General features: G+C 38.6%; 1 protein-coding gene across 3 annotated transcripts in view; it reads right to left on the bottom strand.

The window, feature by feature from the left end:
* The window catches only part of HPDL (4-hydroxyphenylpyruvate dioxygenase like), a 555,822-nt gene that overhangs the window by 433,877 nt on the left and 101,945 nt on the right, over window positions 1–20,000 (bottom strand). The gene's annotated exons all lie outside the window — the stretch shown is intronic.

The following is a 20,000-nucleotide window of genomic DNA, read 5'->3' as shown; positions in this document are numbered from 1 at the left end:
GGTGGAGTATGTCCACTAATTCCGGATTGGACATGGCCTTGTACGTCAGACATAGATCGCCTCCGAGTAGGCGGTATGCGACTGAATAGAGCTGGAGTTTCTTCAGCCGGGCAGCATATGACATATGTTTGAGACCCTTGATCCTCTTGGTGAAGTACTTTTGGGTCTTTCTAACTGCTGCAGGTGTCAGGTAAGGTACATCCCAAATGGGGCATTGTACTCAATTATGGGCCTAATAATGGAAGAGTACAGGGGCACAATGACCTCTCTTGATCTAGATGTGAATCCTTTCATGATAAGGAGGGTAATATAGAAGGTCTTCCTAACCACCTTGGCAACATGACTGTCAAATGAGAAATTACTGTCAACTTGGGTCCCTAGGTCCCTGATTACTTCTTCCGTACTTAATGGATTACCACCTATGTGGTAATTTGTGGGTACTTTGTTTTTCCCAAAGGGTATGACTATACATTTTTTGGCGTTCAGTTTAAGGCCATGGCTCTGGCACCAGTTATCCATTTCTATGAGGCCTTTCTGAAGGATGCTTGTGTCCGCTGGAGTATCAATTATGGCGCCCAGTTTGCAGTCATCTGCGAACTTTGTTAGCCACAATCCTCCTAAGTTTGCTTGCACCTTGGAAAAATAAATGCCGAACAAGAGGGGTCCCAGGACAGAGCCCCGTGGGACACCGCTTGTGACTGGCTTAGAGTCTGACATGGCTCCAGCAATTCGGACCTTGAGCCAGTTTGCAACTCATCTTATGACATATGGGTTTACGTTTAAGCTGGTCAGCTTGTCTATGATGCCCAAGTGCGGTATTGTGTCGAAGGCCTTTGCAAGATCAAGGTAGGCTGTGTGAACTGCCTTACCCTCATCGATGGCCTTAGTTACCGTTTTAAAAAAGTCGACCAGGTTCAAAAGGCAGGATCTGCCCTTGACAAAGCCGAATTGGGTAGGATCCAGTGTCTGCAGGTCCCCAATGTCTTTGTTTATGAGTTCCATAATGATCTTCTCCATAGCTTTGCAGACCAGGCTCGTCAAGCTTATGGGGCGGTAATTTCCAGGGTCCGTAGAAGCACCTCCTTTGTGGAGTGGGACCACTGTTGCTGTACGCCATTGTTTGGGTACGTATCCTGTAGTAAGGCTAAGATTAAACAGCAGCCTTATGTGCGGGTTTAGTTCCTCTTGGAGTTCATGTATCACGCAACCCGGGATACTGTCTGGTCCCATTGATGCTGTGTTTTTAGCTTTGGAGAGGGCGGCTCTCACCTGGGCATCTGAGATGTCAGGGAGGCTACACTCTGCTGGGATAGGTATTTCTCCGTTTGGGGGGGGGGGGGAGAAATTTGCACTGAACCTGTCTGCCAGTATGTTAGCAATGTCTGTGGGTTCAGTGTATTTTTTGTCATTTTGGACTAACTCTGAGCATATCTGGGAGTTTCCACCCAGGTTTCTAACATAACTAAATAAGACCTTGTGATGGTCTTTAGTGTTTTTTGCGATTTTTCTTTTGAAGTTAGCCTTGGATGATTTTATGAGTGATCGTAGTTTTTTGCTAGTACTGATCAGAGATGCCTTCCCTTTTGGGGATTTTGCTCTGTCATGTAGTAGCTTCCTCCTCCTGTTGTAAAGCTTGTTTATGGCTGGGGTCCACCAAACAGGATGCCTGTCTTTGGGGGAATGGGTCTTGGTTTTATTTGGTTTTGCATGATCCATGCATTCTTGAATGTGTCCGTAGGAAGCGTTTATAAAGGATACAGCGGTGTGGGCTGTGGTTTTCACTGGCCCAGGGGCCTTGAAGGATACCACTTCAGTCTTAAGAAGTGTGAAGTCAGCTTCTGAGAAATTCTTCACTGTGGTCTTTTGTGCTGGGGGTGGGGGCGGGATGTGGATTTCCAGTGAGATTAATTTATGGTCTGATCTCACCAATGAGGGGTATACTTCCGGTGTGGAGCATTGTGTCCCCATGATTGTGATGATCAGGTCTAGTATATTATCTCCTCTTGTGGGAGTGGTGACTAGTTGTTCCATCGCATTTGAGTTTATGACTTCTAGGAACCTTTGGGCTAGGGTGTTGGGGCTTGAGTAATGCTCCCAGTCTATGTTTGGGTAGTTGAAGTCTCCCAATATGATGGCATTTGGAGAGACATTCATACTCTCCAGTGTCTTCAGGAAGGCTGAGTGGGGTTCCTGAGTTTGAGAGGGTGGTCTGTAGCATGCTACAAACTGTAGGGCAGTTTTGCCTACGGTTAATTGCACCTGGATGGTCTCCGATGCTTCGTGCGTTGCCACTAACCTGGAGGTGTGGGTATCTTTGATGAATATGGATACTCCCCCCCTCCTTTTGTGGTTCGGTCCAAGTTTTGAGGCCGAAAAACATGATACGAGGTATAACCTGGTAGTGCTGGGGTGCTCTCAGGAGCCTTGAACCAGGTTTCAGTCACTGCACAGACATCGATGTTCTCCATACTGAGGAGGGCTTCGAGAGAGTGTGCATCTTGAGGTTTAGACTTCTGGCGTTGAGCAGCATTACCCTTAGTTTTTTCCACTTGTGTTTTATAGGGAGGTGGGTTTGTCTTTTGAGCCTTGCCTAAAAAAGCCACTATGGGGGTGGCAAGAGCCTTGGCCAATATCCGGAAGCCCAGGGGTGACAGGTGCAAGCAAGTCCCTTGCGAAGCAGCGTGGCTTATCAAGCATGTCATCCCAAGCAGACAGACATTGGATCCCCTTAGAATGACACCAGTAATTGAGACAATTGTTAAAGCTGATCATTTTGTCTTTGTACTGTGGCATCATTCTTGGTGAGGTTAAGATGCTTACATATATATATATATATATATATATATATATATATATATATATATATATATATATATATATATATACATATACATATATATATATACATACACACACACATATATATATATATATATATATATATATATATATATATATATATATATATATATATATATATATATATACATACACACATACAGACACATAATCACATAAACGTAAGATTATAGAAATATTAGGAAGCTCTCCACTAATCACTAGTCACACTCATCGTTAAAAATAAAAACTTTTTACTATGTTAGCGCTTTCGAAGGGCACGATGTCCCAACTTCTTCAGACAAGATTTTGACATAAAAAACACACCTTTATATATCCATATAAATTAGCTAATGATTATCCAATTATTCAATTAATATACTTGATCATTATACATTGTGTCAGCTAAACGTCAGTATAAAACAACCTTTTTATTTTCTGCCAATTCAAACGCTATAGATTGCAAAAACATTATTGCTCAAAATACATAGGCAGCTATTACAAATTCTAAAAAATACCCTCTTAAAATAATTAAATACCATATTAACTAAAGCACCTTAAATCAGATGTATACATACTTATTCAGCTCCTTTAGTAGAAAGTAAACACATATACATTTATTAGAATGTATCCTAAACAATGTGTACTGAAAAGGTATACGAGCAAAAGACAATTGTACAAAAAAACATATTTACCTAAATGTATAAAAGCATATAAGAACGTATGAAAACTGCACACATTACTGATATTATCACAAAACGTATTTAGTTATTCAAAAAATAATTGTTCAAGAAATATTGCAAAAAACAAATTCAACACCATTATACATGTTGCTAAACCATATTCAAGCCTCACAGCATCACCTGTGTAAGACCTTTAATTTTAATATGCTACTAATCGAAACATATTCATTGAGCCCAGTGAAATTGTTTGCAGAAGTCCTAATCTGCCACAATAATTCTTGCTCTTCTAGTAGTAACTGCCAAGGTTCGCCTCTTGGATCTAAACGAATTTGCTGTAATACTAAAAAAGTGAACTTATGTGTGGGATTCACTTTTATGTGTCTAGCAAGGGCATTATTCATGTCAGCCTTAGCTATACTGTAATTATGTTCATATATTCTTTGTTTCAACCTTCGCTCAGTTTTCCCTATATAGAAGGAGGGACATAGCTCACAACATGCTGCATACACAACTCCTTTGGAGTCACAGTTATATCTACCAAAAGGTCTATATGTTGTATCCCGAATCTTAATATCAATGCCCACTTTAATGAATCTACATTGTGGGCATGCTCCACATTTCCTCTTGCCTAATGGTTCACGTTGCGTACTTCTACTATCTTTACTGCCACTCCTTTCTAACAAGTTTTTGAGATTTGACCCTCTCCTATATGTGAACCCCGGCCTAATACCTAAGATTTTAGAAGTCATTTGATCATACATACACATATACATACATATATACAAACATACACGCACACATATATATATTATATATATATATATATATATATATATATATATATATATATATATATATATATCTGAGAGAGAGAGAGAGGGAGAGAGATACACATATACAATTTCACTGGAGGCAAACATTTTGCATGCAAAGTTGTCAAGAACACACACACACGCGCCGACACACACAGACACACACAAACGCACACATTGCTGTTTAGTGTCTCAACATAAATTGGTCAATCTTCCCAAACCTCAAAGACCTCCTTTGCCTACAAACAACAATGCCTATCCTCAGCAATCTCTACAGCACTCAGAAGCAACACCAACACCTCATATATGCCTCCATCAAGTGGACCACCAAGAGCAAAGTTTAAAAGGCAAGCAAATTACCCAGGACTCTGGTCACAGGGGACTCCATTGTACAACTCAGAGATGCCCCACTCACCAGACAGAAGAAGAAGAAGAAGAAGAAGATAACTTTTAGTTGTTTATCTGGAGCCAGGATCCACCAAGTTACGCATACACTCAAGTCACTACACAACAGGTACCAGTATGCTTCTATCATAGTGCACTTGAGGATTAATGACCGGATATGTACTTCATTGGACTACATGATGAGAGACATTGTTGATCTCTCTGAATGAGTGTTTCAGGCAGGTATGTGTTTTGCACTGAGCAGTATTCTACCTTCACCAAGGATGATGACATAGTACTAAAATGAGTGAAAAAGATGACTGACTTTAATAAATGGCTTAGTTTCTAGTGTCTTTCCAGGGGGGTTCAGTATCTGTCAGCATTGGAGGGCATGGTTAACAAACCACATTGCTTTGCAAAGGATGGTCTACTCCTGCCTACCCCAGGCTTTCTGAAAATTGGCTAAAACTTTATCCACACCCTTACAGTCTTTTTATGCAATTCCAAACTGAGAAAACTACTGACGCAGCAAATAAAGGCCAAAAAACCCTAAAGGTGTTACTGCTCAATGCCTGGAGCCTAAACAAGAAACTCCACACCCTACAAGATCTCCGTACTCTACAGAATACAGACATATGTCTGTTACTGAAACGTGTTTTACACAGGTTCATTGGCAAGTACTAGGCTAGCTCTCCTTTGGGTCATTTTAAGCGTAATCAATTTCTCTTTTTGTATTCAAAATAACCTATCCCATTTGGTTACAGATTAGCCTTACCCATGACATGATTCACAATTATATATTCCCCCTTTAATGACAATAATTGGGATCATATCATGGATAGTTTGAGGAGACTCATGCACGGGCTAAAGGATTTAGGAGCTGCATCTGCCCATTAGAGTACAGGGGATACTCCTGGGGCACATTTTCTGTTTCCAATCCATAGATCTAACTTGCACTTGAAAATGTAAAGGGATGAACTTTGTTTTATGTGGATAGGGAGAGTATTCCATAGCAGTGATATCCTATGTGAAGCATACCTGCCCCTCTCCAAACCATTTTGTTGATGTTGCAGAACAGGTTTAAATCCCTAGATCAAGTATTTATGATACCATTCAAGTTGCTGATGTGCAGTAAATCCATCAGCAATGTGTTGGAGGATGCCTTGTATGCCGGGCACAAGTCTCCTCTTAGAAGTCTGTAGAATACAGAATACACTGACAAAGCTTGGAGCTGGTCCATTTAAGACATGTTGCTTAGGCCTTGTATCCTTTTAGTAAGATATCTCTGTGGGTGTTTTAGTAGTTGCATGCTTCTGGACAGATGGGTCTACATTACATGGTCGACTTTTCACAAAGTCTACTTTCATATGGCGGAGACCATATAATCGACTTTCAGAAAGCCGACCATGTAAAGTAAACATAAGAAACACTTGCCTTAAACTGCTAGCAAGGGGGGCTATGCCCCCTGCTCCGCCCCCACACCCCCGTAATTTAGATATACCAACTCTGAGATCGCACTACAGTGCGGAAGAGGGAAATTTTCCCATTCTGCACTGTACGGCAATAGCGGTTCCCCATGGTCGGCTTTTCAAATATCGATCATATGGTCTCAGCCATATGAAAGTCGACTTTGTGAAAAGTCGACCCAGACAGATACATGCCAAAGGGGGCTTTATATTCAATGACTGTCCTAATGAGGTGTGAGCAAAGGGTGACAATGACATCCTTAATTCTAGACACAATCCCTTTGTTTATAAGCTGTCCAATATAGAATGACTTTTTTACAATAGACACTTTTTTTTTAAACAAGAAACATCTTTATTAAATTATCATGTATGACACAGGCAATTTTACAATTATATAAATGAAAACAAACCACACAGACAATTTCAGTTGCAAACATTACACATTACTAACCATGCTGGCAAAAATGTAGCTGCAAACATTATACATCACTTATAATATAATCAGTCATTGTCAGTCAGACGTTACATAGCTCATTCATATCTTGACTTCTTTTAAACCTCATTCCTCCTCTGCATGTACTGATACCACATTTCCATTTTTTCCTATGTAATTTGCTCCTACCCTTTTCTAAAGATGACAATTCCAACTGTTTTATCTCTGTTAGTTGATTTAGACTTTGATTTCCATTTCCTCGTAACTCATTTTCTGGCAGCCATAATAAAAGACTCACCAAGGCCTTATTATGTCTAGGTAATTCCGATTCTGTAACTTATCTCAAAAAATCATTTCCTTAGTTACTCCAATTTGCACCCCCCTGCATCTCCAACAGAGTAGTCTGAAGGGAATCTTTAAAGTCTGCCAACTCATTACACTCCCAGAAAATATGTTCTCATTTACCCCTTTCTTCCCCAGCACACCTCCACCATTTGCTGTCTATCTGAGGAAAAATTCTTTGGGGTCTACTTGGGGTATAAAAATATCTACGTAAACACTTCCAAAGATTATAAATCTTCTAGACTTTGTTGCATATTTGGGAGACATACATATATCCCCCCATTGTTTTTGTTGAATTACTTATCCAGTCTCTCTTACCAATCATTTCTAACCTCTAATTGATTATTAATCACTATATGCCCCTTTCTTAACAGGAACTTCTGTTCTAAATTCTACTAAAAACTCTACCAGTGCTGTTCTTTCGTTTAGGACACCCCTACTTTATTCTCTTTGCCTATACTCTGATATCACTCCTTGATAGGAAAGGCAATCTCTAATCTGCAGTCCAAATAGGTTCTTGCTGTCTTCCCATTCTATTACCTTTCCCTCTCTAGTTGTTTGCTCCTAATACCTTGATTCATTTCAGTTTTCTCCAACAAATTTAACCCCCTCTTGCCTATTGTCTGTATCCCTAATTGCAATCATCCCTATCAGCAGAATCTCCTTCCTCCATTCCCATGTTGGCTTAATTCTCAGAATACTTTCTGCTACTTTATGAATATAATATTCTGAATGGATTATTGCATTCTCCTTAAAGGTCTACATACAAAACCCCAGTCTCTTCTTGTTTCCTGCCCCCCCCCCATTTCATCTTCATCTCTTTCCACTTTGAATTACAGTTTTCTGCTTATGCTACGTCACAGTCTTGCTCTGAAATACCCCTTCAAATCAGGTCATCCCAATCTGCCTTGTTCTACTAGAAGAAGAAGCTTATCCTTCTTGACCCTTGCCATCTTCCCCTCCCAAATAAAATCCTTCAGCACTTTACTATTTGCTATCCACAACTTCCCCTCTTGTTGATAAAAATATGCATGACTTGTATAAGACTAGAGGGACTAAACATTTTAACTGCTTGTATCTTACTATCAATATCCACATAACAGAGCTTTCATTTTCTCAGTTTCTGTATTATCTTTCATTCCGTCTCTTCTCACATACCCTTAGCTGCCACACCAGAATCATTTTGAATCCATACTCCTAAACACTTCATTTTATCATATCCCCACAAACGTGGATATTGCTGAACCAATTCATATATGGGTACATAATTTACCACTTTTGCTTTAGTTTTAGCTTCATAAATTTTGCACCCCAAAATGATCTGAAACTGTATTGTTCTACAACACTGTAATGCTCCTTTCTGGTTTTGTCAGGTATAAAACAACATCATCTGGAAATAGAGCCAGCTTTTCTCAACTACCATACCAATTATATCCATGAATTTCTGAGTCCCTTATTTTCTTTGCCAATGGTTCTAAATATAATGCAAATAACAAAGATGTGACAGACACCCCTGCATGGTTCCTCTGCTCAAGCAGAAATCATCATACAGGACCCCACTCACTTTTACTTTAATCTCCGGTCCCACATATATCCTCCTAATCAACCTTATAATTTTAACAGGGAATGCAAATGCTTCCTTTGCTCAGCTTGTAAAGTTCCTGTCAAATGCTTTCTCTGCATCAAGACCCACCAACAACAGTGGCATTTTTTTTACATTCTGCTTCCCTCTTGATCATCATTCTGTTAATGTTGTCAAATGTTTGCCTCCCCTCCATAAAACAACACTGATTCAGATCAATCCATTTTGGCATTACTTTTGCCATTCTTTTAGCCATTATAGACATAAACACTTTATAATCATGGCTTAGTATTGAAATGGGCCTGTATGAAGCTGGATCTTTACTATCTTTAGGTATTACAGCTACCACCACTTTCTTTCAGTTTACGGGTACTTCTCCTCTTAAAATACCGTTAAACAAAACCTTCCAGATGCTTATCAGTTTTTTTCTCCTCCTAACTTCCACAGGAATACCACATATTCCTGGGGACTTTCTTGTAGACAGGATATACATCACAATTTTTATCTCATTTTCTCCTATCCTAACCGTAAGAAATTCAGCTTCATCCACCTCTAAGTTTGGCATATTTAATTCTTCCATATACATTTCCATTTGTATTTTTTTTTTGATTTCCATATTTCTCTGCTTTATGCAGACTTTCATAGAATTCCCAAAATATTTCTAATACTTCTACAGGATTCCATGTTATCTTCTTCATTACAGGTTCCCTAAGCTTGGTGACAGCACTTTCTACCTTCTGTTGCCGGAGTCATTGTGCTAAAAAGTTTTGTGCTCTAGAGTTATTATTAAAAAAAAAACTTGTTTAAAAGCAATCTTTCTAAACTTTAATTTTCTGTTTAATATTGTTCCTATTTTGTAAGATTTTCCCCTAATTTGCAATACTTTAGAATTTGTGAGTCCCTCTAAATAATTATTGTTACTTTTTAACCATATTTCTCTCTTTTATTTTCACTTTAATTTTATCCCACTCACTAGCTATATTTTCAGAAGACATTTCTATCTTCTCTAATAGCTCCTAAATAATTTCCATTAGCCATGCCTTAAATTTCTCTCTTTTCAACGGGTAGGTGAGAAAGCGCCTGTGTCTCATTTCTATTTCATTACCCTCTGTTTTTGTTTTAGTTATTATTAGTGCATGATCTGAAATAGTTATTGGATACATAACAAAATCTACAATTAAATGAACATGTTCCTGTAAAATGTAAATTCTGTCTAGCCTAGCCCAGTTTTTATATTGTTGGGAAAAAATATGTAAATTCACTCTGAATTCCTAGTCCTGAATTTAATTTCTTTAAAATCTTCCCTCCTTTATTATATTTTCCCTTCTTGGTCCCCCAGACACATCTTCAGTGCTGCAAATCAAATTCCAGTCCCCACCTAAAAGTAATCTTCCTGGCACAAAGCCTATTATTTCTCCCAGAATTTTCTTAAGCTCCATTATAACATATTCCAGAAGAATATAAATAGATGTCAGTGTACTCCTCCCCCCTCTCCAGTAGCTCCTTAGTACTACACATCTGCCATTTTTGTCTTTTTTACTCTATCACTATAGGAACTCTTCTTGCAATTAATCTAAGTACTCTTCTCTTCCTTTGCCCCAGGTATTCTGCTGAATAACCATCCTGGAAACCTTTCTTTATCAGATTCACATTTTCAGTTTTTTCCATGTGTGTCTCCTGTAGTATAGCTATTTGCATTCTAAATTTTAATATAGTTCACTACTTTCTCTTTTTTGTATTTATCTGTGAGACCGTCAATGTTTAAAGATATTACAGAAAGCATCATATTCCTGAAAAGTTATTATTCTCATCTTTTATGTACAACAGTATTTTTGCTAAGTGTCTAGTTACAGCTTTTGTGTTACATGCATACATTGTTTGGCAGGTTGATCTTTTATACAGTTGCTTCTTATCACACCCATTTGAGTTTTTGTGACATCTTACAGAACTTTTTGTTTTATTGAAATCCCTCAAACAAAAATACAAGCACACCTCAGTACCCCTAAAACCTATTAACTTAATAATAACACATAAAACTATGTACATCTTCAAATATTGAAGTTTTACCCTCCTAATAGGAACAAATGTTTCAAACTGACAGCCACACAAACCAAACTGACATAACCTAAAAGAAAGGTTATCCATGCTGGGAAGCATGGTGCAGCCTGTGGTTCTATTAAGTGCTGTCTGGTTTTGTCTTATCTTTATACCTCTCTCAGCTTGGAAACACTTGATGCATTCAGAAAACATTTTCTCAAAGCCATTCCTCTTTATCAGATTGTCTGCCAGAGATATGAGAACCACACACAACTGTTTACTAGAAAAAAGCCTTATAATATACAATATTCATTTTATTTACTTGCTTTCTCTTAAAATGTTTTACTAGAATAAGCTAATGGCACTAATCCAGCCATTCCCCTATGCAAGAATGAGAAAAAGCACACAATTTTTTTCTTTTGGTATGCTCTTTTAACCATTTTGTTACATTGCAGTACCTATATTTCTTAAAACTGAACAAGGAGAAAGAGCGAAGGGAGAAAGAAAAAAAAAACAGGAGCACCTATTTACATTAGTATCCCCATTACACTTAAAATAACTGAAAAAAAAATACTTCATAACATGCAAAGAAAATCATGCACTATTTAAATAGTACTATGAAGAAAAAAAAATGTTTTACCTACAGTTAACTTTCTCCCTCCTCTTCTCCTCTACAGAGTATTTTTCCAAACATTAATAAAATGAAGTAGGACATATGCTTTAGAGCCCATTACAAGTTTAAAAAGTCCAAAAAAGTTGAATATTTGTTGTTCTGGCATGTTTCAAAAATATAATTATTACTATGTAGTCCCACATTTTAGAATTTGCAAGTTACTGATTTTATTCTCCAAACATTAATTGCATGAAGTACGGCATATGCTTTAGTACATTACAAGTTTAAGAGTCCAAGAAAGTCCAATATTTCCAGATTTTCATGTTCTATTCCTGTTCATCTCCATCTCTCAAAACCTGTCTCTGGTTTATTTCCAACTTACTCTTGATTCTTCTGGTCATTGCTTGTGCTTTTTTGCCCAATCTCGAGCATTTTTGGTTGCAACACGGGGAAAGGTTACACTATCACAGTTTCTCTGTGGTCTTTATTACCAGAAGAACAAGAAGCAGAATCCCCTCCTATTTCACAGCTCACTTTTTCTTGGACAAACTTTTGTATTTCTTCCTTAGCATGTACTACACCAAAAAACTGATTTTGTTCCTCCAGAGAAAATACTTTGAAGACAGCGGTGTACAGCAGTTTGAATCTCATACCTGCTTCTTGGCATTCCCTGAATAATGGAATACATTTACTCCTCTTCTGCGTGGTGTACAATGAGTAGTCATTCTCCACAAACACATTGCTGTCTACCACTTTTAGTACATTGCCCTTCTGCCACAATTTTGTCAGAATGAACTCCTTCTGCTGGTAAGATTGCATCTTTATTATTAAAGGTCTAGGTCTTCTCATAGCCAGGTTTGCAGCATATTCACAATGTGCCTTTCAATTAACAATGCCTGCTGTGGAATACCAGTCCAGTTGCTTATCTGTGCTTTCATAAAATTAATATAGTCCTTCCAGCTTCTTGGATACAACAGAAAATCTTAGGTTTTCCCTACATACTCTGTCCTCTAATTCTATTATTTTTTTTAAACATCTCTTCTTGTGTAGTCTCATATTTAGCCAGCCTTTTCTTTATTTCAACCTCTTGAGTTTTTCAGTTTGATTGCCTTATCTGATATCCGATTAAAGCTTCTTTAATTTTTCTCAGCCTTTTATTGTTCGAGTTGATATACTCCATCAGTGTTTCATTTATTTTAGTCAGGTCCATGTGCACTTGCCTTATGCTTTCCTCTAGGTTATTGGAAGTCACGTCTTGCGCTCGCACTGCTTTTTGCTCAACGGCTGCAGTATTTTTCCTAGTTAGTGTTTTTCATCACCTTTTGCAGCTGATTTTCCTTCAAGTTCTCTGTATTTCTTTTTTTCCTGGCAACCAAGCAGTGCACTTACTAGCCAGTTAGTGAAATTTATTCAGAAATGTATGTCCACTGGCTTTCTCTGTTAAGTTTCAGTTTTCACACTGGAGAGCTAGAATTAAGCTGCTACTCAGTGTGCAGCCATCTTGGAAGTCAACAATAGACACATGTTGGTCAAAAGTTAGGCCGCTGTCCACATAAATTCCCAAATCCTAAACAACTGGTTCAACTCAGAGTGGGGTATTGTCAGTTTGTTGGTTCATCTACAAACTTAGTCAGCCAGAGCCCTTTGGAAGTGGCTTTTACTTCAGAAAATTAAATGTCAAACAGGAGAGGTCTCAGAACATAACTGCTGAGGGACTCCACTGGTGACTGGTCTCTTTGTGGAGGTAACTTAGCATCCTATCCGAGAGTAGGTTAGCAATCCAGAGGGTGGCATAGTTGTTTATTCCCAGTTTATAGCTTTTCTACGAAGCCTGAGTGGGGAATTTTATCAAAAGCTTTGGCCGGGTCAAGGTATTCAGAGTGCACCATTTTGCCTTCATCCATTGCTTTGGTGACTTTTTCAAAAAAGATTCACTAGGCTGAGTAAACATGACCTGCTCTTAATGAATCCAAATTGAGATGGGTCTAGTGTTTGGAGCTTCCCTATGTCCTGATTGATCCAGTTCATGATTATTCTTTCCATGGCTTTGCATATGAGGCTGGTCAGAATTATGGATCTGTGGAAGGTACTCCCTTATGCAGGGGAATGACTGCAAGGTACTCCCTTATGCAAGGGAATGACTGCATCTTTTCTTCAATCACTTGGTAAAAAACATGTATGGAGGCTAAGACTGAACAGTGTGGTTACTGGCATGGCTAAAACATGCTTCATGCTATTTAAGATACATCCGGGGATACTGTCAGGACCCACTGATGCAGTATTTTTAGCTTTTGATAGCACTTTTAGGCCTTGGTCTTCTGTGATAGCTGGAGGACATATCCCAGAAAGTTCTATGGCAGTGCAAGGCTTTAGCTCCTTCCACACATTTATACCATCAATTGAAAAGACAGGGACAAAAGGTGAAGGATTCTGAATTTAGATAGGCAAAATACCACACCATATCCTATCAAGCTATATGTCACTCTCTATGTCCCTAGAATCCCATAGCGCGTACCAAGACATACTGGAGACACTCACCATTAAAACAAGTGCTGTATTCATGGGAGACTAACTACCTCTCTATAGACTGGGAAACATATACTGCCTCATAGTCAGAGGCACAACAATTCCTGGACTTTGACACTAAAATACTTCACCAGATACTGCGCACACCCACCTGAGGTTCAAATGTATTGAACCTGGTACTCGACAATATGGGACAGCAGTGCCCCCCCCTCACCCCATGTCATAACCTCACTGGTGAAGTTGGACCATTAAGCTCTCTCCTTCTAAATAAAAATCAACTTGGTAACCCCAGCAAACTCTGTAATAAGAATTATTAGTATGTCAAAAGTCAATGCCCCTCCCAACCTAGAGTTCACAGCAAACTATGTGGAATTGTTCTGTATATCCATGTACAGTAAATGGCTGTATAGAGGATGCTATACCTACTAGCAGAAAGCCCAAAACAAACCACACTGATGAAATCTTGACCTTAACAGGGTATATAAAAAAAGGAAAAAAAATGACTAAATACAGGAAGACCAACTCCAATAATGATATGAACTCTCCAATTAATTAGCCCTCTTCGTTTCCTGTTTAGTTTAAAGTCCAGCAAGGCCATTTTCGAGGTCAAGATAGCCTCACAGGTTAAAGACAACCATAAGGCCTTTACAATTATGTCAGACACTTCAAAGTCATCACACCTCAGTGTGTCGAACTGGTGGTCAGTGGTGTCATCTTCACTGAGCGAAAGGACACAATGAGTTTGCTGGCTGACAAAGTCAGCTCAAACTTCACCCCTCATGAAATGCCTACTAGCATACCCCCCAACTATTAACAGAAAGAAGATCTTGGTAGTGGTAACCAAAACACAGCCTCAATGAGCCCCAACAGTATCCCAGGATGCCTCTTAATAGCTCAAAACATGACCCTATCAGGGCCACTTGAATCACTTTTCAACTATAGCCTCAAAACAGGCTTTGTACCACAAGAACGGAAGACTGCAATGGTTATCCCAACTTCAAGAGTGGACCACCAACTGACCCCAGAAAAAACAGACCTATTAGTCTGACTAGTCTAATATAAAAAGCCATGGAACAAATGATCACAAAAATTTTCAACAAAGACAAAGGCAATCTTCAGACACTGGACCCAACCCAGTTTGGCTTAATCATGCCTACTAAACCTAGTGGACTTCTTCGAGAAGGCCAACAAGACAATGTATTAGGGGAAAATGGTGCATACCAACTACCTTGAGCTGGCTAAGGCATTCATGTCAATACCCCACTTAGGTATATTTGACATGCTCACCAAAATGAGACTAAACCCCCTACATAACTCAATGGATTGCCTAAGAAATCAGGATTAGTGAGACCACCTCCACTAGGAGACTGGTCACTAGTGGGATACCTCAAGGCTCTGTGCTGGGACTGCTTCTATTTGGCATCTGCTTCTCAGTGGTAAAGGTTAATGTCATGGGCTTTTGACTAACCAAGTTTGCAGGGGTCTATGTCAATTATTTGAACTTCCAAAATGTCGAGTACCATATGGTCGAGACCATATGGTTGATATTTGGAAGTTCGAATAGCTAATAAAAAAAACAAAAAAACAAAAGAAAAACATACACTAACCGTACGAGCAGGGGGGTCAAGCCCCCCTGCATCCCCCATGTGGGGGGCTGTGCCCTCACACCCCACTTACTTAAATATACCAACTCCGAGACTACACTTCAGTGCAGAAAAGGGAAATTCTCCCATTCTGCACCATATGGCGCCGTTAAAAGTCAGTCTTCGAACACTTGAAATGTTGAACTTATGGTCTCGACCATATAACGTTCGAAGAATTGACAGACCCATTTGCAGATGGCAGCAAATCGGGAGTTATTATACATTCCCCTATGAAACAAACATCTTACAAGAGGAACTAACACAGACAAATGACTGGTGCCAAATTCACAGATTACAACTCAGTGCCAAGAAATGCATTATAGTGCCTTTTGGTAAACCCAGGCTAATTACACCATTGCCAAGACACCACTAACAGTTGACCCTGCAGTCAGGGATCTGGGAACATATGTAGACAGTAATCCAGCCTTTGACCAACATATGGCCAAGGTAGTAAGAAAATAATTCTATTTCACCCAACTTATAAGTAAAGGCAAGGCATCCAGGTCCAAGGAAGCCATAGTGCCACTTTATTTGGCAGTTTTCAAACTCATCACTGAGTATAATGTCCTCTTCGGTATGTACCTGACCAGATATATGCAACAGTTGGAACACCCACAAAGTTTTCTTACCAGAAGAATCCAGGAAATAAACACTTTGTCCTATAAAGATCACCTTAAAGCTCTGTCTCTATACTCCCTCGCCTACAGATTACGGATAGATCTATGCCTAGCATACAAAGCATCCTCGGATCCAGCTCTGATGGACCTTTGTACATCTGCAAAACAAACAGCATCACAACCACTACATCCAAGGATTTAAATTTTGCTTGTGACATAAATAAGACATGCTGAGAAGACAGATATGTGTTTCAGAGTATCCCCATGCTCTAGGGCAGGCTACTCATTCACATGAGGCTGAATCCATCACTAACCCTATTTTAGGTCAATGAAAGAAACTGGAAATTCACATAGCAGAATAGAGCAATGGAGGCCCAAATTAAGGAGAAACAAGTGAAGTGAGAAAAATCTGATCAGTTGTCATACGGATATACTTTGGAACTTTTCAAAGGAGACCAATACAAATGTTCAGCTGGAGTTGCACAGCAAGGGGAGGAATAGGAAACTGTGGCAACTCCGACTCAGCCAATGTTGTGGTGTGATAGGCCAGTGAGTTCCCCGTATGAAAGAGCACAGGATGACACAAGACCAAACTGAATAGAATTTGGTACAGGTAGATGGTCTGGAACTTTCTGTAGAATGCCGACAGGAAATGGAGAACAAAGAATGTATTCTCAGTTTAGAAGAAAATGATATAAGAGAAGAGTTGCTTGATTTACAGACGGACAGACATATTAAGATCAATGAAAGAAACGGACTACAGAAAGTCAATAAAACCCAAAATGTTAGAAACTTGATAAAACAAATGAATACAGTAATTAGGACAGTCCATAGAGATTCGTGCAATATAACAAAAGTAAAGAATGTATATTACTTTGTTTGGGTCTTTCGGCTTTTCCCGGTTAGGGGTCGCCACAGCGGAACTCCGATCTGCTAATGATTGGCAGTTGATTTTTACGTACTGGCTTGCCAGGCCTGATGCACAACCTTCAACGAAGGTACACCCATTCACGCATGTCTCCACACAGAAGATGCTCTAGCTGAGAATAGAACCGGACAGCGTCTTACTGTCAGGTGACAAAGCTACCGCAGCACCACCACCGCGGGTAAAGAATGTATATTACTGTGCAGTTAAATTAATAACAGATAAAGTCTTATCACAAAAATACAGGGTAGTAAGGGAAAGGAAGGGGAGTAACTGAATGCCATCATGGAAGTATCGAATACAGAAAACTATAATGCAATTACGCAAGAAGTGTCAATGTTAAAAGACTACACAAGAGGGAACAGATTAACAAAAATATTGAAAGACAGACATGATAAAAGCAATGCGCAGTATCAGAACAGATCAGGATCTATTGCGCATTATTACAAATAACTAAAAATATCAGCACAGGTAGAAAAACTTAGAGGATATGCAGAAAAATATATAGGAAAAGTACAAAATAAGCAATTCATTGATGACCCAAAAAAGTTTTATACAGAATTGGGAAACAAGGCAAGAATTATTGAAATACCACCAAAAAAGAATAAACAGATATATTTTAGACACATATCTATGAAGAACCTGTGGAACATAAAGATGCTAAATGGATAGAAAAGTAAAAAAAGAGTAACAAGTTCAAATATACATGATTTGAAATGGAGTGAAGTAATGGCCAGAACGACTGAAACAAAGTTAGGAAAAGCTCCTAATTGGAAAACCCCAGGCCCAGATGCAGTACCCAACCTTCTGGCTAAAAGTATTAACATCTTTACATGAATATTTAGCCATGAGTAATAACTGCTTATATGCACAACCTAAACAGACACCAGCCTGGTTAACAACAAGAAAAACTCATACTTAAGAGTGAACCTGCAAGCTATCCTAAAAACTATAGACCAATAACTTGCCCTCCGACAACATATAAACTATACACTGGAATTGATGCAGATAGAGTTCATATCCATTTACAAACTAGTTACTAAAAGTATTTTAAAAAGATTATACTTACAAACATACTGGAATTCTCTCCTAGAGACAATTTTGATTAACATACATAATACTTAAAACTCAATGTCAGGTAGGTGGCCGATTTAAAATAAATCCTCTGTGTTACTAAACATAAATAGTTGTATCACCAATATAGAAAACACACTTCTGCGATTCAACAAAAGGATGGGTTCCAACATTGTATATATACTGTACATAATGTAAATATTTTATTCTCTAGGTTTTGGAAAACTTTAAAGTTTTGTCTTTTCTTTTCTCTTTCTTCTTGTCTTTTCTGTTTTCTTTGTCTTTCAGTCTAGACTATTAAAGGTTTCCTGTATACTCAATCCTAATTCTCAACGTCCTCAGCATAACTCTGCACTAAGTAATCCCTAGATATGTTGTTTGTTTGTGTCTTTCGACTTTTCCCGGCTAGGGGTCGCCACAGCGGAACTCCGGTCCGCTAATGACTGGTACTTGATTTTTACGTGTCGAGTTACCAGCCCTGACACACAACCTTCAACGAAGGTACGCCCATTCACGCATATCTCCACGCAAAAGACGCTCTAGCTGAAAATCTAACAGGACCGTGTCTTACTGTGAGATGACAATGCTACAGCAGCACCACCACCACGGGTAATCCCTAGATATGTTGTAACCACCTCAATTATAAATCATAAAGTTTCTTGCAAATGTTTAAATGTTTTTCTTTGGAAAGCTTGGATACCTTTACTCAATTATGTATTACATGCTGTATTGTCTGCAATCATTTTGTACTTTCACTTTTATGATGTATTTGTGGAAAATAATTGTTTTTGAAAAATCAAGTTCATATCTGTTTAGAAGAAAACTCAATCATGGCAATAAAACAAAAGGGTAATAAAATAAAGTCATATTGAACAAAAGATAACTTACTGTTGAGCAGTCATAACAGAGAACTGTAAAAGGGGAAGAATCCAAGTATGGCATGGATAGAATTTGGCAGTATCCCACATTCATGGATAAAAAGAGTGCTTACAAATGTATAAGATACATGTTACACTGATCGATTACATTAAAGTGACCATGAAACAGTAGCAAACCCCTGTGCAGATAAGCCATGATAAAGGGCAAACTATTATTCCAGGGGAAAAAAAATCAAAGGGGAATATTTATTTATTTTAGTTTGAAACACGAGGGAAAAAATCAAAGGGGAAATATTCCAGGGTGACTGTCACCACTGCTCTTTTGTCTTGCGCTTAACCCATTAAGCTGTCTAGTTAACAGATGTCATGGCTACAATTTGGCTCCCAGAAAACAACAAAGGGCAAAGACTTTTCATCTTCTTTTTCCTACAGGATTTAAAACTGTATAGTTCATAAGATGAGGACTGAAAGCACAACTGCAAGTAGTCAAAACTTTTTCAGATGATATAAGAAAGTCATTTGGTCTTGATAAATGTGCAAAAGCAACCTTTAAGCAGGAAAGCTGCAGTACCAAGAAAACATCAGTTTGGGACAGGAATGTGATATAAAAGAACTTGAGCAAGAGGGAGTGTACAAATATTTGGGAAATGATTACGGATCAACAATAAAACAAGAACAAATGTGAATAAAACTCAGTAAGAAATATTTTAGAAGACTAAAATTAATACTAAAAACAGCAACCCATCTAGGAACAAAGTCCAGGCTATAAACCAGTCTGCTTTTCCCATGACTGACCAGTCCCAAACGATGTTGGAGAGGTTAGACAGGAAAACAAGGATGCTTCATGCTAATCAAATGATTAACAGAAAAATCAGTGCCTACCATGATTACATATTGCCCATTCTGAAAGGGGTATGGGCCCCCTTGAAATTGATTACATGCACAGATCTGCAGTCATGGGAATGCATACATCTGCTGACCTGAAAAACCGAACCATAGTGAAAGCTTTGAAACACGAGGAGAATAAGCCTGAGATGACTTCCCTGCTTAGTTTAGCAGAAGCATAAGGGAGTCAAGCAGGAATGCAAATCAAACCAGAAGCAGATAAAAATAAGGCAGCAAATGAATGTGACAAAAAACAAAAGAA

The sequence above is a fragment of the Protopterus annectens genome, chromosome 14.part0 (assembly GCF_019279795.1).
Source record: "Protopterus annectens isolate FY-2018-M chromosome 14.part0, PAN1.0, whole genome shotgun sequence".
Taxonomy (NCBI): domain Eukaryota; kingdom Metazoa; phylum Chordata; order Ceratodontiformes; family Protopteridae; genus Protopterus; species Protopterus annectens.
Note: the sequence above shows the minus strand (reverse complement) of the source record. Positions and strands in the feature narration are given on the sequence as shown.